The sequence below is a fragment of the Protopterus annectens genome, chromosome 2.part0 (genome assembly GCF_019279795.1).
Source record: "Protopterus annectens isolate FY-2018-M chromosome 2.part0, PAN1.0, whole genome shotgun sequence".
Classification (NCBI taxonomy): domain Eukaryota; kingdom Metazoa; phylum Chordata; order Ceratodontiformes; family Protopteridae; genus Protopterus; species Protopterus annectens.
The window spans coordinates 239,184,614-239,198,954 of NC_056728.1; the positions used below are offsets into that span (position 1 = coordinate 239,184,614).

A 14,341-nucleotide genomic window follows, 5' to 3' on the forward strand; every position below is an offset into this window, starting at 1 on the left:
TTTTGGAGGCTACAACTTGGACTTCAGTGCACACTTTTACTAAGCACTACCACTTACCTCTTTACTCTAAATCCAGAGCAGGCTTTGCCAGTGCAGTTCTGCAGGGCCTCATTGCCACTCCTAATTCTATTTAAACCCAGCCACCCAACCTCAGCTTTGGGATTCAACCCAAGTGTAATGACTGCAACAGTGAAACACGATGAACATAGTACAGTTGTGTACCTACCATAAATGTAGATGTTCGAGTGTATTCACTGTTGCAGTCCAGGTTACCCACCCACCATCCCCCTTTCTTTGCTGGGACTTATCTGTACTTCTCTATTCTATAGGTGTATTTGCTTGTAGATGAAGGTAATGTTTATTTTAGTGCATGCTTTTTATAAGCAATATTTTTAGCTTACCCTTTTGGTGGCACCTGACATCTGGGGCAGGAAAAACCGAAGAAAATGGCGTCAGCTGCATCTTATATACCCCTGGCGCACTGACGTCAGGGAAGAGGCGACAGCAACAGATGCCAGACCAGGACTTTGGAATTCAGGCCGACTGCAGGTAGCCTGCCAGCAGGATAGCCCAAGTGTAATGACTGCAACAGTGAATACCCTCGGACATTACATTTATGGTAGGTACACAACTGTACTTTTCACTTCCTTCCAACTGACAACTGTTTCATCTAACCCTTACACCCCCTTCATTTTCTGCTAACAATAGGGGACTCTCTCACTAACCCATAACTACAAATTCTTCTCTTCACATGCAGGCACTCCCGCCCTATCCCTCTTCCTGTCTCTGTGTATAATCCTATGTGTACACATACTTGATTGTGTCTTCTATGTAACCTCCTCTCCTATTTTCCCGTTTCTTAGGATGATACATCTGGCCAATTTCAACAGTGCAGAACATAAGAGTTCCAACACTCAGCTGAAATTCTGATACTCCCCAACAAACCTGACCTAGAGGTTCTACAACAAGTCCTCCAGTTTATGTATGTTATGTCCTATTATATTACTGCAAACGTGTGTAAGTGTTAGGCTGCTCACACACCACTGAGCTGAACCCCTGTTCTACTCCTTTCCCCATAGTAGGTGTACCCCACCTTTACCTCACATACTGCTCTCTTCTTTCCTGGTCCTTGCCTTCAGTCCTTTACAGTAGCTAGCCCCCCCTGTACTTAACTTTCATTACTTCCCACAGTCGTTCTAACCTTAAGTGCTCACTGTTTTAATAGCGTCCCTTTTTTTGCTAAGTCTGTACTTGGTACCCTCCTACAGCAGTTCCCGTCTCCTATAACTATGAATGTTAAGTTGTCAATCTCGCCTTCATTCTTGCTGGATGGGTTCGGCTCCGACTCGGCACTTGCTAAGCTCGAGAGTCACTTTTACCAGCTCGAGGCAGCCCCATATCCCATGACGCAAGGCGGTAATTACCCAGATCTCGTTTGCCGCTTCGCTGATGAGGTCAGTCTTTTTACCAGCTCCTGGTAAGTGATATTTTTCTTGCTATTTGATATTTATTTTTCAGGTTTTAGGTGTCTCAAACCCTATTTTATAGTCTTTATACCCTTCAGTGTACTTTATTCACTTAGCTCCATACCCATTTCCCCTTAGTTCACTTAGTTTTAGCATATTCGGGCCTTAGGCCTTTCCCACCCTCACAGTTCCTGTCAGGATTTCCCTCAGGTGTGTGTGTGTTGTGTCACTCTTATAGTAATAATTAATTATTATTATTAGTTATTTATAATTTTTATTTGTTAGAGTCTTGTTTGGACTGATTGGTGTGTGTGAGTGTTTTAGGACTGAGATATGTCCAAAGATACTAGGGTCTCAGGTTTCAAGAAGTGTGACTCATGCTGTCAGAAGATATCTCTGACAGACGGTCACACTTCTTGTATTTATTGCCTGGGACCCCTACACCTGCAGGACTCCTGTGCTATATGTCATTCTTTCAGCCAGAGAGTCCTGCAGGAACGTAGAAATAAGTTGATCCTCAGGGGTCTTCTTAAACCAGAGAGCTCCCCGGCTAAGGTCGGCTCCGGGAAGCCCTCCAAACCTTCCAAGACCCAGGCTTCGGTGTCCAAGTCTGTGGTCTTGGTTCCGACTCCGCCGGAGTCGACATCGGCTCCGTTCAGAGCCGATCCTTCCTTGGTGGAAGTTTCTGTACCGGCGCCGGTTGGCTCCGATGCCCTGGCTTCGACACCTGTGTCAGCTCCGTCTGGAGCCGACACCCTTGCGTCGAAGCATGTCTCGGCTCCGGCTGGAGCCGAGATATCTTTGTCTCCTCTTGGAGCCGACAAGGTGTCGGCTCCGCCTGGAGCCGAACGTTCTTCGGCTCCGATGGCTCCATCCAAGAAGAGGTCTAGATCTCCTTCTTTGGAGTCTATACACTCAGCTCCAGCCTCTCCCTTGCTTTCGGAGTAGAGCCATCGGAGCCGATCATCGAGGTCGTCCAGGCTCTCAGACCACGACTTAGAGAGAGTGGTGAGTTGGCTATTAAAATCACAGGCACTAGCCCAGATGCTCCATAGCCCGTCTCATCAGACGTCAGCTATTCTACACCCCCCTGAGATTCCTCCTTCGACTCTCTTACAGAGTTCGGAGCCGGAGATTATTGGTACCGTGCCTGTTGCTGCTTCGGAGCCGATACCACACCTTTCGGCTCTGTCGTCTTCGACTCCTATCTCCTCCATGAGACCTTCCTTGGAGGGATCCGGGCGTCAGGCTTCCCTGGTCAGCTCCGAGGGGGCGAGTGGCATCGGACCCTTGTCCGACCCCGTTCTCCCTCTCGGAGCTTCGGCGTTGGTGAGCTCGGCCCCGACATCTGCTTCGGAGCCTTCCCTTTTGGTGGGACCAGGGATCCCTGTTTCTTCGGAGCGGGATCTCTCGGCCCTCCCTGGAAGGGGAGCCTTCGAGGTGATGAGGAGTGTGCTAGCCCCAGAGCTTAGCCAGCAGTCGGTTCCTTTAGCTCCTCCCTCTATGGTGCCTGTAGATGCCTCTTCCCGCTCTCTTGCTCCCGGACCCAGAGATCCATCACCCCAGGTTTCCCCATTGGGATGGACTTCCTCTTCCGAGGTTTCTCCTGATCCTTCAGGTGAACCCCCGCGTAAGAGGACCTGCAAGAGGAAGCATTTAGACTCCCCTGAGTCTACAACATCAGATACCGATTTAGATGAGTCGGAGGGGTCCCCAAGATCTCCCTCTGAGGATGTCTCCTTTTCAGACATCCTTGAACTCCTGAAACAGAGGGGGAACTGGCCCTCCATTAATCCCTCCGAGGATGAATTGGTATACCGGGAGGCTTTTGGATCTCGACCCTCCACCTCCTGGGTGTCTCCGCCTTTCGACCCCCTTATGGAAGTCATAGCTCGAAAGGCGTGGGCATCTCCTGATTCGGTGGAACCAGTCCCCAGGAGATATCACGGCCCCCGCTGAAAAGCAGTTTCTTACTAAGGGTGTCCCGGTTGATGCCATGGTGGTGGCGGCCGCCACCAAGAAGGAACTTGCAGATCCTTCCGTGCCAGTCCATCCTCCTAACAAGGAGTCTAGGACCATGGACAGGTATGGCAAGCGGATGTTCTCTTTAGCGACCTTTGCTATGCGTTCGCTGAATTATTTGTGTCACTTCACCAGACTTCAGAGAGACATCCTCAAAGAGCTAGGTGAAGTAGTACAGGATCCGTCAGCAGCAGGGGCTCAAGAAAAGATCGCCTCAGCTGGGAATCCTAAATCCATAACCAACTCCTCCATGCGGCTCATTTCTTATGCAGCCGATGGGGCGAGTAGAGCTGCAGGCACAGGAGTGGCCCTCAGACGTCAGTCCTGGATGCGGCTCTGTAATTTTGCAGACCCCTTTAAGGCGTCCTTCACAAACTGTCCCTTTGATGGGACAACGTTGTTTGGCCCTCAGGTGAAGGACACTTTAACCAGGTGCGAGCAGGATGGCAAGACTCTTTCTGCCGTAGGAGTCCGTTTCTCCACTCCTTCTAGGCCTTACCCCAAAGGTCAGAAGGGAGGGAAAATGTGGTTCCGGAAATCACAAGGAGTCACGCCTGACGCACGTGGTCAGTTTACCCCCAGAGGCAGAGAGGGTAATAATAACAGACGCCGCCCTAGGGGCAGAGTGGGTCTGCAGAACCAGGATTCCAGAGAGCCTCTCTCTGACAAGTCCTTCCAGCATCCCTGAGGTGTTGCCCGACTGCCCACCCTTGGAGGCAGTCGGGGGAAGATTGTCGCTGTACCCAGAAGCCTGGCTTTCCCTCTCTCAAGACAAATGGGTACAGTCGATCATATCCGAGGGTTACAAGATTCCTTTTGAGGAAAGCCCCTTCCCTCAAAGAGGTTCCCTTCCAGACGTACCACCCGGTCTCAGGGAAATTGCAAAATTAGAGGTGTCAAAGCTTCTAAAGAAAAGGGCCATCCAGCCAGTACCAAAAGATCATTTAGAGTCCGGAATCTATAAGGTTTTTTTTGGTCCCCAAAAAGACGGGAGACTGGAGACCAATTTTAGACCTCAGCAGGCTCAACAAGTCTGTCAAAAAGACAAGATTTCGGATAGTCACACTTCAATCGATTTTGCCCTTTCTGGGCAAAGACAACTGGATGTGCTCCATAGTCCTTCAGGATGCGTACTATCATATAAAGATTCACAGACGCTCCAGAAGTTTTCTCCGCTTTCGGCTGGGGACCAGTCATTTTCAATTCAGAGCCCTGCCCTTTGGCCTCACTACAGCCCCCAGAGTGTTCACCAAATGCATGGCAGTGGTCACGGCTCACCTGAGACGTCAAGGATTCCAGGTGTTTCCGTATCTCGACAACTGGCTCCTCTCAGCCACCACCAGGCATCAACTTCTCCAAGCCAGAGATTACACTCTACGTCTCTGCGGTCACTTAGGAATTTCAGTCAACTTTGAAAAGTCTTCCTTGTCGCCCTGCCAATCTATTACCTTTACAGGCGCAAATCTAGACACTACTCGGATGTCAGCAAACCTAACAAGTCAGAGAATCCTAGATATCCAAAACCACGTTCGGATCATCCTATCCAGCAAAAGAGCATAAGCCAGGTTGGTCCTGAAAGTGTTGGGCCTCATGGCAGCTGCCATAACACTTCTTCCTCTGGCCCGCTTTTACATGCGTCTCCTACAATGGATGTTGTTCACCCAGTGGTCCTTCCAGCAGCTTCCCATGCGTCACAAGATTCTGGTGACACAAACCTGCAAGAACCATCTATCCTGGTGGATTTCCTCTCCTCTAGTTCATCAGGGCAGACCATTTGTTCCCCCGGCCCCGGTAGCCACGGTCACTTCGGATGCCTCCCTGATCGGGTGGGGGGGGGGCATTATCAGGGCAGGATGGTTCATGGCACGTGGCAACCGTTCGAATACCACCTGCACATAAATGTCCTAGAGATGAGTGCTGTGCTTTTAACGTTGCAAGCCCTCAACGACTTTCTCCCTTTAGGGACTATTGCAGTTCACACGGACAACATGTCCGTCGTGTGGTACAACAACAAGCAGGGCGGAACCAAGTCCTATCCCTTGTGTCGAGAAGCTCTCAGACTTTGGCAATGGGCGATTTCCTCTCATCGGTTTCTGGTAGCAACGCATATCCCCGGGAAAACCAACATAATAGCGGACAGATTGAGCAGAGCTATTCTCATGCCTCACTAGTGGTCTCTCAAGCAATCCATTGTGGAGGAGATTTTTCAGAAGTGGGGCCGCCCATGCTGCGATCTTTTTGCTACACCCCAAAACAGCAAATGCCCAGACTTCTTCTCTCTTCCCACTTCCGGGCCATCCCCCCAGAGACGCTCTTACCCAAGATTGGCCCCGGGGACTTCTTTATGCCTTTCCTCCCTTTCCTTTGAAACCACAAGTACTCCAGAAAGCTACCGTCTTGAGAGCCAAAATGATTCTCATTGCCCCTTACTGGCCTCGACAAATTTGGTTCCCGTTCCTTCATCGCCATCTTTTGGTGCAGCCTTGGCATCTGGACCCAGTTCCAGATCTTCTGACCCACCAGTCGGGTCAACTGCACCGGTCCGTTCCTTCCCTCAACCTCACAGCTTGGTTGCTCCACTTCCTTCCTTAGCCAGGTTTCCTATGATCTCTAACCCCGTTAGAGATATCATAGTAGCTTCTCTTAAGTCCTCTACCAGGAGGATTTATTCTAGCAAGTGGAAATGCTTCTCTTTTTGGGCAAAATCTAAGAACATAGACCCCTTTACTGCCCCTATTCAGTCGGTCTTGGATTTCTTATGAAATTTTTCACTCAGGTTCTTCGTTTTCCACAGTCAAAGTTCAGTTGGCTGCAATCTTGAACTTCCATGTCGGCTTTGCAGACCACAACATTATGTCCCACAAACTTTGTAAAGCCTTTCTCAAAGGAGTGTTCCTTCTTAAACCCCCTGTTAGAGATCCTCCACCACAGTGGGACTTAAATTCAGTGCTGACATCCTTGATACTTCCCCCTTTCGAACCGGCTGCTTCATGTTCATTAAAGTTTCTTTCTTGGAAGACACTTTTTCTAGTCGCTATTACCTCGGCTAGAAGAGTGTCTGAACTTCATGCCCTCTGTGTTCGTCCCCCTTATTTGGTCTTCCACAAAGACAGAGTATCCTTGAGAACCAACCCATCCTTTTTGCCCAAGATTGCTTCTAAGACAAATTTAAACCAATCCATTGATCTCCCTGTATTTTTTCCAAATTATTCTAACAGGGCGGAACAAAAATTGCATTACCTAGATGTTCATCGCCAACTTGGATATTACTTGGACAGAACAAAGCAATTTAGGAAGTCCAATCAGCTCTTCCTGTCTTATGCTGAAAATAGAAAAGGTCTCCCTGTTTCTAAAGTGACCTTATCTAGATGGCTATCTTCCACCATTTCTGACATTTATCAGCTTAGGGGCAATCAGCTGAACTCAAAACCTAAAGCTCATTCCACAAGAGGTCTAGCCACTTCTACAGCCTTTCAGGCTAGACTACCCTTAGATACTATTTGTGCAGCAGCCACTTGGGCCACTCCTCATACTTTCGTTTCTCATTACAAATTGGATTTGGCCTCCAGGGATAGGGCAAGCGTTGGTTCCACTGTTCTCAAGAGTCTGTTCCATTGAGCCACCCAGGATAGAGGTGCTAGGGACACAGTCCCATCCAGCAAGAATGAAGGCGAGATTGACAACTTAACATTTAGAAGTTATGTACCTACCATAACGTTCCATGTTAGTTGTCTTCTCTCGCCTTTATTCTTGCGTCCCTCCCTCCTGTCCCCCTAGCCTGGACAGACCTTGATCTCCCCTTTTCTCTGGAAGATTCTTCTTCCTTGGACACCAGTTAGTTCTTGGCCTTGATTACCTGGTTTCCCTTACAGCCTTTTTAGGTTAGTGTTTCTCTTTCCTTAGTGAAAAGTTTTTATAGGCAGTTTTTCCTCTAGATACCAAACGAGATCTGGGTAATTACCGCCTTGCATCATGGGATATGGGGCTGCCTCGAGCTGGTAAAAGTGACTCTCGAGCTTAGCAAGTGCCGAGTCGGAGCCGAGGATCGGCTCCAAACCCATCCAGCAAGAAAGAAGGCGAGAGAAGACAACTAACATGGAACGTTATGGTAGGTACATAACTTCTAATTAGTACTGTGGCCACTAGCTACAATGCTTGTGTAGCAAAACTCATCTCTTTACATCCTTTCCCTTATTACGTCTGTTGCAGACTTTTTTTTCACAGTTCCCTTTGCTACTGTGCAAAACACAAACCAGGAACAACAAATACAAACAATCCAAAAACTGAAGGTGCTGAAGACACCAGCGAGAAGTTTAAAAATGTATTAGTAGTGAGCCAACATGATATTAAGCGCTTTCATCAGTCTATAACCAAGCCTTCCTCAGAATCTAAAAATTCAACAAACTTGACAATATTTAAATAGTAGAAAAATCACATGGCCACCACATTAACAACAGAAGCAAATTTGTTAATCCTATGTTGTCAAGTACAAAAGGTGGTTGTTAAAACATAAGGTGCAGAGTTTACACTTTGTATGATTTTAAACGCAGTACACTACTGATTGGGACACATTCATTAAGGCCAGGGGGCACACAAGCATTCAACCTTAGTTGCCACATCATTTCTCTGTATTCAATAAGATCTTCCCATGGCCCTCCTCTCATATTCTAGGGTACAAAATCCAATCCAAAAAGTAAAAAGGAATGATCAGGGTGTGTTTCCACATGCTTGCATAAAGTGTTTTTAGCATTCTTATTGAATATATCTAGAGTGTGCTTGTAAATACGCTCTTTAAATTTCCGTTTGGTTTTTCCCATATGAAAACGCAAACATTGAACACACTTTGCCACATATACTAAACCTGTTGAATTACAAGTACAGTGAAATGAAGTAACCAACTTGTGAGTCACTACCACTAGTGTGTTACCCTCAAAAATAAATTTACATTGTTTGCAGAGCCCACACTTAAGTTCTTCCCTGTCCTATATACTATACACTGTCTATCACGAAACATCTCAAAGTCTTTCCCATAACAAGAAAATATTTTCCAGTTCTTACATAGTATGTTAACAGTTGCATCACAGTCCACAGTGTAAGTTGTAACAAATGCCTTGCCGCAATTTTTAGTATTGTTACCTATAGCGTATCTGTCATTAACATCCTCCGATCTGAGTAGTAGAACCCCTAAAAAGAGGTAGGATGGTGCTTTCTAACCTTTTAGTACCAACTTCACTACAAATACTAACAATAAGTTGCAACGGATATCCTCTTGCCTGGAACATGTCAAGAAGTTTACTTTCTTGCTCAAATATATTGTCATCAGAAATCATTTTAGCCAGACCAATAAAGTGTCCCTTTACCACCCCTTTCTTAACATGCCAAGCGTGGCAACTTGTGTAATGCAAGAGGGAATTTGAATAGTGGGGTTTCCTGTAAATGTTAGTAGTAAGCCTCTCCGTAACATGATCTTTGGCTAATTAGCACATCTAGGTAACTAATGCCTTTAGTGCTGTAGGAGTAAGTAAATTTCAAAAACGAGGTAGTGGAATTCAAATAGTTTACCAAGTAAATTGCTGCTTCTTCATTCATTTCCCCTGCTAAAAAAATATCATCCAAAAATCTGGCATAGATTTTTAATGCCTGTACTCTTGGGTTACTCAGTATGTTCTGTTTTTTCCACTGCACCATGATTATGTTAGCATACAGGGGGAGTGCAAGCCGCCCCCATTGATACACCCCTTTTTTGCTTAAAATGCTGTCCTTCAATATAAACAAAGTTGTAGTCTAAAATTATTTTCATCAATGTGAGTAAAACTTCAATTTCATCAAAAGAATATGTGTTTGAATCCACTAGAAATTCCTTAAACCGTTCAAGACCATGTTAGTGGGGAATGACATTAAATAAACTAACATTATCTACAGTTACAAAACATAATGCTTTGGAATAGTTAACTCTCCTAAGTTTTCCCAAAAAATCCCGGGTCCCAAGAGTCCTTACAGAGGTCGTGGTATCTTGCTAAACAGTTATTTTAAGCTTCAAATCCATGTATTTTGCCAAGGCATGTACCTTAGAAGTACTGGCGTTAATAACTGGCCTCATAGGAGGATCCCTCAAATCTTTATGAAGCTTTGGAATGCTTCTGTAACAAAACTCATCTCTTTACATCCCCTCCCTTATTACATCTGTTGCAGACTTTTTTTTTCCACAGTTCCCTTTGCTACTATACTACCCTGCTTGAACCTGCCAGTACTTAAAGCTCCACTGACTGTTTTTCTGCCTCGCTCACTCCTCTCCCTTACCCTGCACCCATATCCATCTGCCCCCACCATACCTAAATTTAAACCTGTCCACAAAATACACCCCCTCAACAACTCATCAGTCAGAGCAGCCATACACAGTAATTGCCAATTACCCAAGTACTAGAACTCTTGACCACTTTTTCTTAACCCCACTACAACCTATCCCTATAGCAGGCACACCCTCACTAGCTACACTCTACACCATTCGCCAACACAACACTTTAGTGCAAATTATAAACAAACCCAGTGTTGCTCCAACAGCTTTTTCTACTTATTCTGCTAATAACCTCTTACCTTCTTACTTGCTATCAAATTCAACAAGTCATAAATGTCTACTCCCCCACTAAACCACTCAACACTCCACCCCATTAAACAACGTAATCATATCGCCTTATCTTTATAACCGCTCCAGCACAGACCTCTTCACATTCAAATATGCACACTCACAATTAACCCCACATTTACAGTGCAAATATGTTGGACTAATTACCAAACTAGTTCTATTCAACTTGACCCTGATCAAACTAAGTGGTGACATAACATCCTAATCCAGGACCTCAACCCATTAATCAAACCCCTTTCACTCCAAACCACACTTACCCCCAGACATCTAACTTAACTGAAGACTCGCACAGACATTTTCTCTATGCTGTTTCTGGAATGGCAGGTTTAAACGAATTACCTGGCCTAATCATTTTTAAAAAACAGAATTAAAAGACACTTATTTTCAGAATAATGTGCAGGTTTTAAATATATCACACATGCATCAAAATTTAGAGTAAAAGACTGTAAAGACTATGGATCTAGGAAATGGGGTAATCACTGTAGCATATGGAGCGTTAAAGCTATTTCGAAATTTCATAAATTAGCCAGGTTGCTGGTGGTATTAGCTGATACTACCTTTGAGACCATAAAGGATATCAGTACACATCTGCAGATTATAGGTGAGGTGGCATAAAGCCCATATAATCAAACCAGATTAAAGTAGTTAGTAATACAGGTACGAGGTAACTACAAAAGAATGTCCCGGTAAACTTTCATCAGGGACCTCTGGGGGAGCTGTTAGACTGAGGATATTCTTCGTGAATTCACCATAGCACATTAAGGTAGAATAATAAGCCTGAAAATATAGAGTCAGACTTGTGTTTTTATTCATGCATTCAGTTTCACGAAAGACTGTTCAGTGGGGGAAAAAAAATAATCTTGCTGGCTAAGCATGAGATGTGCAGAAATAACAGTTTCAAGGTAAAGTTACAGAATGCTCCTTTCTCAAGTGAAAGATGTGTACTTGCAATGGAGTGCTAGATAAAGATATAGACAGGCACATGCAAGACAAGGCTTGAAAACAAAGGCTAAAGAGGCGTATACAACATTATGGGGATTTGGTATTAGGAAATACTGACTACCCTGACTGTCTGAAGTTAGCTTTTGGACTGTAAAAGGATCTTTACAGTACAGATGTTCAAGCCTGAGTACAGAAGTCAGGTCAAATATCCATACTCTTCAGGAGGAAAAAGAGTGATTCAGTTGATATTACTCGGAAATTGGAATATACATGCAGAAACTTTGGATATATTTATCAGCACTGTTATTGTTATACAGCATTTCAGAATTTCTACAGACTATTATTGGTTATCACCACTGTTATTGAAGACAGTATTTGAATATTGTTAACATCTAATAAAGCATTATTAACTGAACTACAGTTTGCACACTATTACTGGGCCCATAAAGGAGAAACTGGCACATGTTCAGCACAAGTTTTTGTAATCAACACAGACTTTCAGTCTCATTTCAGTTGTTTCCAGTCAATTCCAGTATAATACAGTTGTATCAATTCTGTCAATATCAAGAAAAAAAAACAGTGGTGGTTGTATTACCTAAAGATAATCCAGCTTCATGCAAGTCCATTCAGTTCTAAACGAACAATTAAGTGTTTGTCTGTATGGCTAAAATAATGGCAAAATTGATAGATATGGTCCAATGTGGTTATGTGGACAGGAGGCAAACATTTGCCAGCATTAACAGAATGATGATCCAGAGGGAAGCAGAATGTAAGAAAATACTGTTTGAACTGTTAACCCTACCAATCTTTCTTCCTTATCTCTGTATGCTGTAATGGCAAAGTTATACTGTTCATTGTCTGTGTTTCCTACCTTATGATCTAGTGCCTTATAGTACTATGATATTCTTAGTGTTTCACTGTTGCAGTCATTACATTTGGCTAATCTGCTGGCAAGTTGCCCTCAGTCGGCCTGATTAACAAAGTCTTGGGTCCTGCGTCGGTTGCTGTCCCTTCTTCCATGACGTCAGGTCGTCAGGGGTATAAAACATGCAGCCGACGCCATTACATCAGTCTTTCTTGCCGCGTGGTGCCCGAAGCAGAAGCAGTTTGCAAGTGTCGGTCAGCCGACTCCTGAAATTTTCGTTTTCAAGTTTCAGAACTGAAGTCTTCAACTAAAAAGCTAAGAACCCCGTTGGGGAAACTTTTTCTTGCTCCTTACCGATGTCCGTAAAAGTTAATAATTGCATTACTTGTGGGAAGCAAATACCTCATAGGAATTTTCATTTGTACTATATTCCTTGCCTAGGCCCTGACCACAATGTTTCTTGCTGTCGGTTTTGTGCTAAATTTAATCAACGTACTACTAACTATTAAATGTCGGTATATTTTTGCTTCTGAATATTTTGGCTCATGCTTTAATTATCCAGAAATGTCGTCGGTTAGAAATCCGACTACCAGAATACCTAAAAAACACAAAGAAAAAGACCAAGCCAGTTGCCAGTTCGCCAGAGCTCAGTGAGGCGCTTTCGCAGCCCCTAATACCCCAATACTTCTGATTCGCAGGCCTCTACTGAGACCCATTTGGGGTCCGGTATGCCGCGAGATGCTTAAATTATGGAAACCGCGGATGTCTCTACCTTGGATGGGTCCAGAGCCGCTGCGCAGGCACTGGCTTCTGAGTGTATTTTCAGGCCTACAGATTTGTATATTAGACCGATGCCATCTTCAAAACTAAGGCCAAAATTTAAATCTAGGTCTAAAAAAACGACGCCTGAGCCACATGTGCAGGCCCCTATGCCTAAAAAACAAATGTTCAAAATGGCTGAAGATTTAATTACTCTAATCAGGGGTAGCCACCCCCCCCCACCCCCCCTGTAGGAGGCCTAGGCAAGACACCGATTGTGAATCTTCTGAACAGGTTTCTATTTCTTCTGACTCTTCTAATGAACAGGATTTGTCTATACCTACTTATTAGGACTCTGATGCAGAAGATTCCATTCCTTTTGCTTCTCCCCCCTGAGGATTTTTCTTTTGGGGAAACATTACATACCTTAAGGGAACATTTTCACTGGGAAAGTCAGGAATCCTCTGGATCTAAAAAGAGACTTAGGGATTTTCTTCTTCTTCCTCAGCATAGGCCTTTGGCTATACCTCCTGTTCTAGACATTGTTGATGTTTTTTCAGAATCTAGTATGGCTCCTGATTCGCTGTCTCAGGTTCCCTGTAAGCCAGACAGAGATACTACAGGGTTCCTAACTCCCACAAATTCCTTTTCAAAAATCCTAATGCAGATCTTGAAACCATTTCTCAGGATCCCAAGGGCATTAAGGCCTCTACGGTTAAAAATCCTACCCCTTCTGATAGAGATTCCAGGGCGCTGGATAGATGGGGTAAGACAGTTTACACTTCTGCAACCTTGGCAATCGGGACTTTAAACAGTCAGTTTCATATGCTTAAATATCAACAGCATATCATGGGACTGCTTAAACAGAAAATGATGTTAATTTCTGACTGTGGAAAATAAAGACTTACAGGATTTATTGCATTCAGCTGAACAAGTTAGAAAACATACTTTGCAGTGTGGTTTTGATTCTTTGGAGGCCTCTTGCAGGGCTGCTGTAACTGGGTCTGTGCTAAGAAAGCCTGCTTGGCTCAAAGAGCAAACTCTGATCATGTTAAAGCAAAATTGTTGGATGCTCCTGTACAACAGGACCGTCTCTTTCGTAATAAGGCTGAAGAAGTTTTAAAAAAGCTAAATCTATGCAAACTGTAAAAGATTTCTTACAAGTGCAACTTTCAAGATTTATAGGCACTGGCCTACTAAGAACTGGTCCTTTCCAGTTCCTTCGAGAGCCACTCAAGTCAAACCCAGACATTCCAACGGCTCCAGGTTTCAGTCACAAGTGACTTTTAGAACAAAACAATGGGGTGTCTCCTCCTCCTCCTCCAAATCTGGAAGCAACAAGGCGCCTCCCCATGGTAAGCAGTCTCAATGACTTCCCTTTACACTTACCAAGCAAAAAAAACTGGCACTTCATGCAAGAAACTGGCAGCTTATAACCCAGGACAAATGGGTTTTGAATATAGTATCCCAGGGATGCAGATTTCATTTCCACACATTGCCAATCCCAAACGGATAGCCAGACCTGCCCCCAAATCAGTGGCAGAGGCCCAGAAACAAGTACTGTCCCTCATGAAGATGGGGGCTATTCAACCAATACCAGAAGAGGAAAAGGGGCAAGGTTTCTATTCAAGACTTTTCCTGGTA

The 14,341-nt window shown here is 44.6% G+C and overlaps 1 protein-coding gene across 3 annotated transcripts in view; it reads left to right on the plus strand.

Moving 5' to 3' along the window:
* LOC122793043 (sentrin-specific protease 2-like) overlaps positions 1 to 14,341 on the plus strand; it is a 1,342,091-nt gene that overhangs the window by 567,600 nt on the left and 760,150 nt on the right. The window lies entirely within an intron of this gene.